Genomic DNA, 11,352 nt, shown 5'->3' with positions numbered 1-11,352 from the left:
GATGTTTATAGAAGAGCTCAGGTGCTGTGCCTTTAAAAATCTGGTCCCAAGTAAGGCACTGCCACTTTTGAATTGAAATAAATGGATGTCCGAGTTGTTTCTGTCTTTATATAGGACTCATATCCCAGCTGGAATAGGCCGTGGTAGTGCTTAGTTTCAGTGTTTTAAGGGCATAACTTTTAGTGAAAATCATTGTTTGTTTCCATATTGATTATCCTTGGGCTTTTTTTCCCCTTTCTCATAATTTACAATTCTGACCTTCTTTATTCAATGGCAATTTTGTATAGTCAGTGATTAGAATTGGTATCTGCGGCTTTATATAGCCAATGACTCGTGATTCACTATATCTGTGATTTTTATGTGCCACTTTGGAGATCCTCAACACTGGAGCGAACTAAATCTCTTTGAACTACAAAAGGGGGTTTACATATTATTATTTTATTGTTTGTATTAAAATAGCACCTAAGATCCCTAATCATGGACCTGAACCCCATTGTTCTAGGTGCTGTACAAGAACAGAATGAAGGAACATAAATCCACACTGTGAAGAGTCAAGCACAGGAGTTTATTACGCACAGCGCTGGCGGAGTGTCACTTTGCTTATTAGGCTCAGAGACACTGCAGAACAATTAATTACAATAGGTTATATTGGGTGCTCATTGGGCAGAGAGAAGCAACAGGGATGAGTTTTCCCAAGCCCCTGGATAGGTTCTAAGCAGCAAGACAAGATAAGCACAATAAGCCAATGGTCTAAAAGATTACATAATGGCTCCGCCAAGGCTCAAATTAACGTATTGCTGACACACAGCTAATTACCCCCAAACTATGTCGATTAAAGTGTATAGGTTTGTGACGGAGCGATTCTGGCGGGACCCAACTGAGAGTGCCAAATCAGGACCAATTGCTTAAACAGGGCAGTTACAGCCCTAGGCTGGGGTTTTTCCACCTCTAAGGCAAACCAAACCAGCCAGACAAAAGGGACTTTGGTCTCACCCCACTGGCTAACCACAAGTCACACAAGCAATTTCCTTAGACACTCCAGTCTCCCAGTATCACCACCAGTGCACTCGTCCTGGGGATAAATGGTTATGAAAACCAACACCCCAATAAAAGAAAAAGGTTCCCTCGATCCCAAAGGACCAAGCCCCAGACCCAGGTCAATATACACATCAGATCTTACCCACAAATCACGCTGTTGCCAATCCTTTAGAATCTAAAATCTAAAGGTTTATTTACAAAGGGAAAAAGGTAGAGCAGAGAGGTAGAATTGGTTAAATGCAATCAATTACATACAGTAATGGCAAAGTTCTTAGTTCAGGCTTGCAGCAGTGCTGGAGTAAACTGCAGGTTTAGATTAAGTCTCTGGAGAGCATCCCCCGCCGGGATGGGTCCTCAGTCCCTGGTGTAGAGCTTCAGTTTGTAGCAAAGTCCCTCCAGAGGTCAGAAGCAGGATTGAAGACAAGATGGAGACGAAGCATCAGGCTTATATAGACTTTTCCAGGTGTAAGAATCCCTTTGTCTTCACTGTGGAATTTTACAGCAAAATGGAGCCTTGAGTCACATGAGCCAGTCCCTGCATACTTTGCTGAGTCACAAGGCGTGTCTGCCTTCTCTCCATGGGTCCATTGTGTCCTTAATGGTCCTTAATGGGCCATCAAACAGGCTAGGCAGAGCTAACACCAGCTTGTCTGGGAGGCTTCCCCCAGAAGCACAGCACAAACTTGAAATATTGACAGCATAGAGCCAACATTCATAACTTCAACTAAAATTGATACAGACATACAGACAGCATAATTATAACCAGCAACCCGGAACCTGGTCTTAGACACCTTATATGACCCCCTTTACTTAGGATTTGGTGCCACTACAGGACCTTGGTTGCAACCCATGTTCTATATGGTCCCCATTTATATCAATAACGTCACACCCCAACGCAAAATTGATGCAGGAAGGGATGACAAAACATCGCTGACTGCATCCCAAGGGTCTGTCTCACTACAGCTAGTGTTGGGCTAGAGGCCGCACCAGTGTATAACCGAAATGGTTTATCAAAGTCATGTTCAATAACATGAATGGATCTCTTTACAAACTTAAGGTATAACTTGGTTAGCTTTTGCAGCATGGTTCCTGTATGTTTCATGTGATCTTGCCAAGAGCTAAAGAAAACAGCTACTTTATCCATACCAGCCTTGGCCAATGTTTTGAACCCAATTAACATTAAACCAATGTAGATATTGATGTTGCTCATAGTACAGGACTCTTGGCATTTAGCCATGAAAGCAATATGGTAGTGTGCCTCAGTTTCCCCTTTCATACAGCACATCAGGTCTGGAATGTATTTTGCCCTGTGAAAAGTTCCAACATTGTTTACATGCATTAACTGTGAAACATCAGTATAGCAAGGCCCTTTAACATAAAGTGTGTTTTCATGTATTCCTTTCAACATGTTCCAGGGATTTTCCAAAAGATTAGGCACATTGTACATTGTTACAGTCCTTGGCCATAGCAACACATTAGTTACAAAAATTAGCATCAGCAATAACAACAAATTCATTGCAAGTGTCCATTTACAATCATATTTGTCATGCCATACCCTTGGCTCAATACCATTGGAGATTGGGCATTTTAGGGTTAACCTGTGGCTTCCCTTTGCAAAATTCAGTCTTCTCTTTCCTTCTTGTCCTGCAGGATGAGACCCTGATTTCTCTTGCTTAACGGAATTCACTGGCTGATGGGGTGGGCCCTCTGTGCTAACAGCTATTAGCAATTCTGTCTTCTCCCTGCCAGCCAAGTAATTCGCATCAACACAGACACTAGCTTTTAACTCTTCAGCTGCTATGGATTCCAAGGCTGGACTTTGTCTCACAGAGATACCACACAAATCCAAAGAGTCTGAGGGTGAGAGCTGGCTTGCTCTCCCCTGCCTCCTCAAGCATTTAGCCATATAACTGTTCTGCTCTGAAACACCAGTAACTGAATCTGTCCTCAGATCCTGAAGCACAGACTGCTCACTTACAGATTCAGCATGGAGACATTCCTGTCCCAACAGCATTGTCTCCCCACCAACAAGCTGGCCACACACAGCCAGGTGGTTATAGGGCTGCTCAACTTCCTTAACAGCTTCTACTCCACCTGAGACCTTTTCAAAGCTGCCCACACTGGATCTCTCAAAAGGAAAGTCAGTGGATCCATTCACAACAGAAAATTTCTGGCTGTTAGGAACTGAAACTTTCTTGATTAAATCACTTTTACACCCTTCAGTTGCAGTAAACTGCTTGCACAGGCTACCATGAGGATTCCTTTCCCTAGGAGCTTCTCTAAGCAGCAATTCACCCCTCTCAGAAATTCTGCCCTTCCCCTCTTCACCTAGGGCTTGCTCTAAAGGAACACTTCCCTGAGCAACCACAGATGCTACAGACTTTCTAGATAACAGGTCAGAAGTAGTCTCCTTCCCTTGGCCATGAACAAGTTCAGGAATCTTTTCCTTCTTGCTACAAGTTGTCAAACTGTCAGTCGGTAACACAATTAAATCACCTTTATGCTCTCCTTGTGCCCTGGCTGGGGTATCACCCTGATCAGACAGAGTTGCTGCACCCTTTTCCAACCACACATTAGCAACTGGCAAACTACAAGCATCAGAATTGTCTGTTCTCTGGGATTTTGCTATGACACTAACTGGATGCAACCTAGTCACAGTGCCATTCTCCCCAGCAGACCCAAACTCAGGACCATTCCCTTCCTGGGCTTTAGCTGTATTTACAACCAACTTTGAGACAACTGAATCTCCCTTAACCATTACAGGCTGACAGGCACCTTCTGTCTGCTCCACAGACACAGAAGAGCCGGAGACACATTCTCCTTCACCAGACACACAGCTTGGGATCTCATTTCCCTTGTCCCAGCACACAGGGCTGTTCACAGACAACTGCTTGGAGACTGAGGTAGCTCCCTTCATAGGCAAGTCAATACCCTGACAGAGACAGGCACATTCCCCTCACTGTCACATTTCTCCACACAGGAAACAGGTAAGGGATATGGACACTTATCTTCCACTATCCCTCCCTTCCCAAACTGCTGATTAGACAAAGCCATCAGCTCACAAGGCTGCCTAGGCTCCAAACTTTCCCTTCCAGGCACATAGCCTCTTCCAACAGATAAACTGCTGCTCTTTTCACTACACTGAGCTACTTTTAGCAAATCACAGTTACCCATTTCAGGTTTACTTCTACAAGCTGCACTAGCCAACAATTCATTACCCATTACAAATTTACCCTCTCCTTCCTCAGTTAGGGATTTAACCTGACCATCTACTTTAATCTGCTCCTGAGAAACATTTTCCTCACCAATGAGATCTTTCTGCTCTTGATCTAACTCCAGATTCACTTCTGAGACATTAGACAGACATTCAGAAACTTCATTCCCAGACAAACTGCTTTTTTGCACAGACAAACCTTTGGAGCAACCCTCCTCAGGCAAATCATTGCCCACAATAGACACAGGTTTAAGATCATTCCTCTCCTGTAACTGGCTACCTGGACTGAACAAAGCTGTAACATTTTCCCCAATTAAAAGATCTTTAGGCAATAACTTCCTGACGCCAGCTATCACTTCATGCTGAGCCCCATTCCACTCAAGGTGGATTCTGGCTAAAGGCACACGGACAGTAAACTCACAGAGGATCACAACATTCACACTCTGATTTGGTAAATAATCTTCCTCTTTGACCAGATCTGCTCTAACAAGAGTGATGTTAGAAGCCATAGTTTGCCCTAAACAGCTTTTACCATTGACTTTTACACTCTCATACATAGCACTGCCACAATTTATGGGGCCACCCCCTACTGAACCCACAGTAACAGCATTGACATAAAAGGTGGCATTGTTGGGGTACATGTGGTTACCCCCAGAGTGATACAACATACCAACATTGTTACAAACTGGACTTTCAAGAGGATACAGTCTCTGCTGTTCTTCCATTGCTTTTTTGACTTGGAGTTGGAGTCTAGCTGTCTCCTGTTGCATCTGTCGAGTTTTCTCCTCAGCAGCCAGCAGCTCCAGACGCCTCTTACGAGCTTTTTCTTCTCTCTTAGCAACTTCTTTCTTTCTCTCATCAGCCTCTTTCTCCATTCGAATTTCTGCCAGTTCTTGCTCATAATCAAACTGCAGGCTGTCTCTCAAGGCTTGCAGTTTCCTTGCTTTTCCTGATGCTCTTTGTCTCATGGTCCCTGATCTTTAACCAACCAAACTCTCAATCCCAAAGTTAAAATTTGGATAGCGTGGGGTTCTGACCCAAAGCTTAATTGACCTGGTTCTGTGGATCCTGCCGACTACGCCACTGTGACGGAGCGATTCTGGCGGGACCCAACTGAGAGTGCCAAATCAGGACCAATTGCTTAAACAGGGCAGTTACAGCCCTAGGCTGGGGTTTTTCCACCTCTAAGGCAAACCAAACCAGCCAGACAAAAGGGACTTTGGTCTCACCCCACTGGCTAACCACAAGTCACACAAGCAATTTCCTTAGACACTCCAGTCTCCCAGTATCACCACCAGTGCACTCGTCCTGGGGATAAATGGTTATGAAAACCAACACCCCAATAAAAGAAAAAGGTTCCCTCGATCCCAAAGGACCAAGCCCCAGACCCAGGTCAATATACACATCAGATCTTACCCACAAATCACGCTGTTGCCAATCCTTTAGAATCTAAAATCTAAAGGTTTATTTACAAAGGGAAAAAGGTAGAGCAGAGAGGTAGAATTGGTTAAATGCAATCAATTACATACAGTAATGGCAAAGTTCTTAGTTCAGGCTTGCAGCAGTGCTGGAGTAAACTGCAGGTTTAGATTAAGTCTCTGGAGAGCATCCCCCGCCGGGATGGGTCCTCAGTCCCTGGTGTAGAGCTTCAGTTTGTAGCAAAGTCCCTCCAGAGGTCAGAAGCAGGATTGAAGACAAGATGGAGACGAAGCATCAGGCTTATATAGACTTTTCCAGGTGTAAGAATCCCTTTGTCTTCACTGTGGAATTTTACAGCAAAATGGAGCCTTGAGTCACATGAGCCAGTCCCTGCATACTTTGCTGAGTCACAAGGCGTGTCTGCCTTCTCTCCATGGGTCCATTGTGTCCTTAATGGTCCTTAATGGGCCATCAAACAGGCTAGGCAGAGCTAACACCAGCTTGTCTGGGAGGCTTCCCCCAGAAGCACAGCACAAACTTGAAATATTGACAGCATAGAGCCAACATTCATAACTTCAACTAAAATTGATACAGACATACAGACAGCATAATTATAACCAGCAACCCGGAACCTGGTCTTAGACACCTTATATGACCCCCTTTACTTAGGATTTGGTGCCACTACAGGACCTTGGTTGCAACCCATGTTCTATATGGTCCCCATTTATATCAATAACGTCACAAGGTTAAATCCTAATTTTGGGGTCCAGGGGAATGAGGTAGCAGCTCTCCCAGTTGACCAACAGGTACATTCCTGGAGATTTAAAGCAAAAAAGCAGTAATTAGTACACAATAGTTTATACGTTTACCCTTGCATTTCTGTGGGCTAGGATTGGCATACATCTGTGAGGGGAGGGTGTCATAACTCATGTCAATCATATTAGGCCTCTCCCTGAACTCTGTCTGGGATCTGAGGGGTACTGTACCACTATCTCCTCCCTGCATTAGGGAGTAACCGTGAGGCCTTTCTCAGTGCTTCACGTGTCTATAACTCACGATAAGGAGGTCCAGTTACATTCGGAGTTATGCTGACTCTGCTCGCTGACTTGAAACCACAAGGTTATCTGTTTTCCCCAGCTCTGTCTTAGCTATGTATTGTTCTCTGTTAGCCAGCCCCCATGGCCCAGGCCAAGCTGTGGACTCCGGGCCTAGATGAAAAGTTCTTTGCGGAAACTGCAGTTAAGATCTTACATCCACATTAAATGGATTATGGCCCTTCACAGAACAAGGAGACAGTCTCTGCCCCAAAGAGCTTCCAATGTGAGTATAAAACAAGAGACAACAGATGGACAGAGACAGACCGGACAAGGAGACCATATTGTTCAGCATGATAGGAAGTGGCCTCAGCTGTTGTCAAGTTTTTTTGTGGGCTTCGTGGCAAAGGATCGTTTTAAGGAGGGTTTTGAAGAAGGAATCATTAGTTAGTTTTGTGAGTGTTTATAGATAGCATCTGCTAGGCATGAGAGAAAGCACGGAAATGCTTGTTTGAGAAGTTAACAAGCGGGCAATGGGTGAACAGCACGGCTGAACTTAGTTTAAGGTTTGGGTGAAAGTGTGCAGCTTTCCTTGGGTGCAGGAGAGTGCACCTATACGAGCTGCAATACTGAAGTGCTATGGAATGAATCAACGATGGAGTTTCAGCTGTGAAATTCTGGGCCACTGGTAAACGTGGCTCTTCCCTGCCTGATTCACTGGGACCATATGCAAAATTCTTTATGAAGTTGCATGCCTAATTTGCCTATGTAATTATCACAATTGCCAAAGTAAGTGGGTTTTGCACAGACAAATGTCTGCCATATAGACATCTCTTTGGATATACGCACAGCTAAATACCCAATGTATGTACAATTGCTTGTGCTAATCCAGCACACAATGTCACACGCCTTTTTGCATGGGGTTCTGAAGTTTTGAAAATCAAGCTCTTGATTTATTTAGTTTGTCAGTTCCAGCCAAGCTGGTGATATGGTTGTGCTGAAATAAGCATTTGTGAATTATGGTTCTCATAAAACCTATCTCTAGTAGAAATGCTGTAAAGCAGATTTTCTAAAACAAAACAAAAAAGCTGCTTTTTAAAAATCTGAACTAACTTCAGAATAAATTACAAATAGGAAAAGTGAATGAATTTGATGGAAAGCTGTAATGATCACTGTCTTGGAAAGTATCAGAGGGGTAGCTGTGTTAGTCTGGATCTGTAAAAAGCAACAAAGAGTCCGGTGGCACCTTATAGACTAACAGACGTATTGGAGCATGAGCTTTCGTGGGTGAATACCCACGTCGTCAGACGCATATCTTGGAAACTTATGCTGCTGCTGTTTCAGAGGCCTTGAGATAAGTGAAGGGACCAGCAATTTGCAGTCTCTCCCTTTCAACACAGGGCACACTACCTGGGACGAAATCTGTAAATATTAGAGATGGGGAGGAGTCACGCATTCCAGCTCTGGTCCCCAGTCCAAACCTGCTGAAAGATGAAGAGGGTTCAGGTCTGGATTTCTGATTCAGGCTCACCTCTAGTGAATACATATAATGAAATAAACGTGCGGAGGGACCAAGGCAAAGGCCTGCAGACAGACTGGACAATGATGTCATAGACATCTAAAGCTTCTAGAACAGCATGGCAGTTAGTCACAGAGCCAGAACAGGAATCCACCAGGGAGACACGGTGCACAGAATGAGACCCAGTCCAGAAGACCCAAGGCTATTCTTTTAGCTTTTGTGCCATGATTCCAACTGGCTCTGAATAGGCAGAAGAAACATACAGAAACTTACCATCCACCTGGACAATGAAGCAACCTAGAAACAAGTCACAGCCCTGATTAGAAGAAAACCCCCTTGAAGTGGGATACAACAAGGGTGAAACATAGCTTACAACATTGATTTACTTCTAGTTTTTAAGAGATAGACTCATCCTGGGGACGGGAGAAGTTTACCATTGGCCCAGTTAGCTAGCAAAACTGAGAAACTTGGCAGAAGCTGGACCAGGGATCTGCTGTCTCAGTATAGCAGCACGCCAGCAGAAGAAGAGATGGCTGATGCTGAGACAACAGTCTACCAAGAGCAAGTAAGCTACATGATCCAAATAACAGACAAAGAAGACACAGATGAAGAACAACAGAGAGATGACACAGGGAGTGTCAAATTTAGCAGTGACAACAACGCTAGATCTAGCGATGAGATAAATCAACCCCAGAGGCCGGTTGTCTCTGACAGTCAGGACACTAGGCCAGCCATGCAGCGGCCTGTCGATAAGGAAGCCTCACAGAGCAGAAAGCTGGGTAAAGCAAAGGTGAACCAGGTTCAGCAGACAGACAGCAATGTGAGTGTTTATAAAAGAAAAGAGCTGATGGACCAAGCTCAGCAGACAGATGTTTCTGGGAGTGAGAAAACTAGCAGAACTATTTTGGGACAAGAATCCTGGCACAGCAGCCAGCAGTCCCTAAAGCAACCATCCCAGCATAGCCAAAAATCTTCCAGAGAAACAAGAGAGCAGGCTCAGGTGGTGAATGAAGTTTATGCCGAGGAGGGAGTGATCTGGATCAGCCCAAGAACGAGCAGAGAAATGACAAACAAAAGTCAGCAGACAAGTCTCGTCTGGAGTCGGAAAGCTCTCTCGGAGCTTCTGAAGGCCACGGCTCAGAAATCCCAGAGCAGCACTGACACAGTGAAAGGAGAGGCAAATGATGCTGAAGACAGAATTTCTCTTGCGAGTGCTGAATCAGGTGCACAAGTGGAGCAGCCTGTGTGCCAGGAGTCCCGGCGCAGCAGCCAGCAGCAGCCAGTGGGGCAGGAATCCCGGCGCAGCAGCCAGCAGCCAGTGGGGCAGGAATCCCGGCGCAGCAGCCAGCAGCCAGTGGGGCAGGAATCCCGACGCAGCAGCCAGCAGCCAGTGGGGCAGGAATCCCGGCGCAGCAGCCAGCAGCCAGTGGGGCAGGAGTCCCGGCGCAGCAGCCAGCAGCCAGTGGGGCAGGAATCCCGGCGCAGCAGCCAGCAGCCGGTGGAGCAGGAGTCCCGGCGCAGCAGCCAGCAGCCGGTGGGGCAGGAGTCCCGGCGCAGCAGCCAGCAGCCTGTGGAGCAGGAGTCCCGGCGCAGCAGCCAGCAGCCAGTGGAGCAGGAGTCCCGGCGCAGCAGCCAGCAGCCCGTGGGGCAGGAGTCCCGGCGCAGCAGCCAGCAGCCCGTGGGGCAGGAGTCCCGGCGCAGCAGCCAGCAGCCCGTGGGGCAGGAGTCCCGAGATAATAGCCAGCTGCCTGAAGGGCAAGAAACCCAGCAGAGCAAAAAACCAGGCAAAGAAAAGATGGACAAAGCTCAGCAAACAGACAGTAGTTTGAATATTGTGAAAAGAAAAGAGCTGATGGACCAAGCTTTGCAGACGGACGTCCCTGGAAGTGGGAAAACTAGCAGAACTGTTATGGAGCAACAACCCATCTGGAGCAGTCAGCAGCTCATTGAACTAGATTCCCATGACAGCAACCCACAGCCCCTAGGGCAAGAATCATGGCACAGTGGATACCAGATCGTAGAGCAACAATCCTGGCATAGCAGCCATCAATTCCTAAGGGAACTGTCCCAGCATAGCCAAAAAACGTCCGGAGAAACAAGAGAGCAGGCTCAGGTGGTGAATGAAGTTTATGCCGAGGAGGGAGTGATCTGGATCAGCCCAAGAACGAGCAGAGAAATGACAAACAAAAGTCAGCAGACAAGTCTCGTCTGGAGTAGGAAAGCTCTCTCGGAGCTTCTGAAGGCCACGGCTCAGAAATCCCAGAGCAGCACTGACACAGCGAAAGTTAAGATGACTGAAGCTGAAGACAGAATTTCTCTTGCGAGTGCTGAATCAGGTGCACAAGTGGAGCAGCCTGTGTGCCAGGAGTCCCGGCGCAGCAGCCAGCAGCCAGTGGGACAGGGATCCCGGCGCGGCAGCCAACAGCCGGTGGGGCAGGAGTCCCGGCGCAGCAGCCAGCAGCCGGTGGAGCAGGAGTCCCGACGCAGCAGCCAGCAGCCAGTGGAGCAGGAGTCCCGGCGCAGCAGCCAGCAGCCAGTGGGTCAGGAATCCCGGCGCAGCAGCCAGCAGCCGGTGGAGCAGGAGTCCCGGCGCAGCAGCCAGCAGCCAGTGGAGCAGGAGTCCCGACGCAGCAGCCAGCAGCCAGTGGAGCAGGAGTCCCGGCGCATCAGCCAGCAGCCCGTGGGTCAGGAATCCCGGCGCAGCAGCCAGCAGCCGGTGGGACAGGAGTCCCGGCGTAGTAGCCAGCAGCCCGTGGGGCAGGAGTCCCGGCGCAGCAGCCAGCAGCCCGTGGGGCAGGAGTCCCGGCGTAGTAGCCAGCAGCCGGTGGAGCAGGAGTCCCGGCGCAGCAGCCAGCAGCCCGTGGGGCAGGAGTCCCGGCGCAGCAGCCAGCAGCCCGTGGGGCAGGAGTCCCGGCGCAGCAGCCAGCAGCCCGTGGGGCAGGAGTCCCGGCGCAGCAGCCAGCAGTCAATTAATCGTGTGATTGAGGAAGTCCAACAAAGCAGAAGACCCTCCATTGTTGTGATCGAGAAAGCCCAGCAGACGTACAGCATTGTTTCTCTAGTGGGAGGGACCTGGATCAACAGAAGAACAGGCAAAGTCATGATGAGCAATAGCCAACAGACAAGTG

The sequence above is a fragment of the Mauremys reevesii genome, linkage group 4 (genome assembly GCF_016161935.1).
Source record: "Mauremys reevesii isolate NIE-2019 linkage group 4, ASM1616193v1, whole genome shotgun sequence".
NCBI classification, from domain to species: Eukaryota; Metazoa; Chordata; order Testudines; family Geoemydidae; genus Mauremys; species Mauremys reevesii.
The sequence above is the reverse complement of the archived record's forward strand: the minus strand, read 5'-3'. Positions refer to the sequence as shown.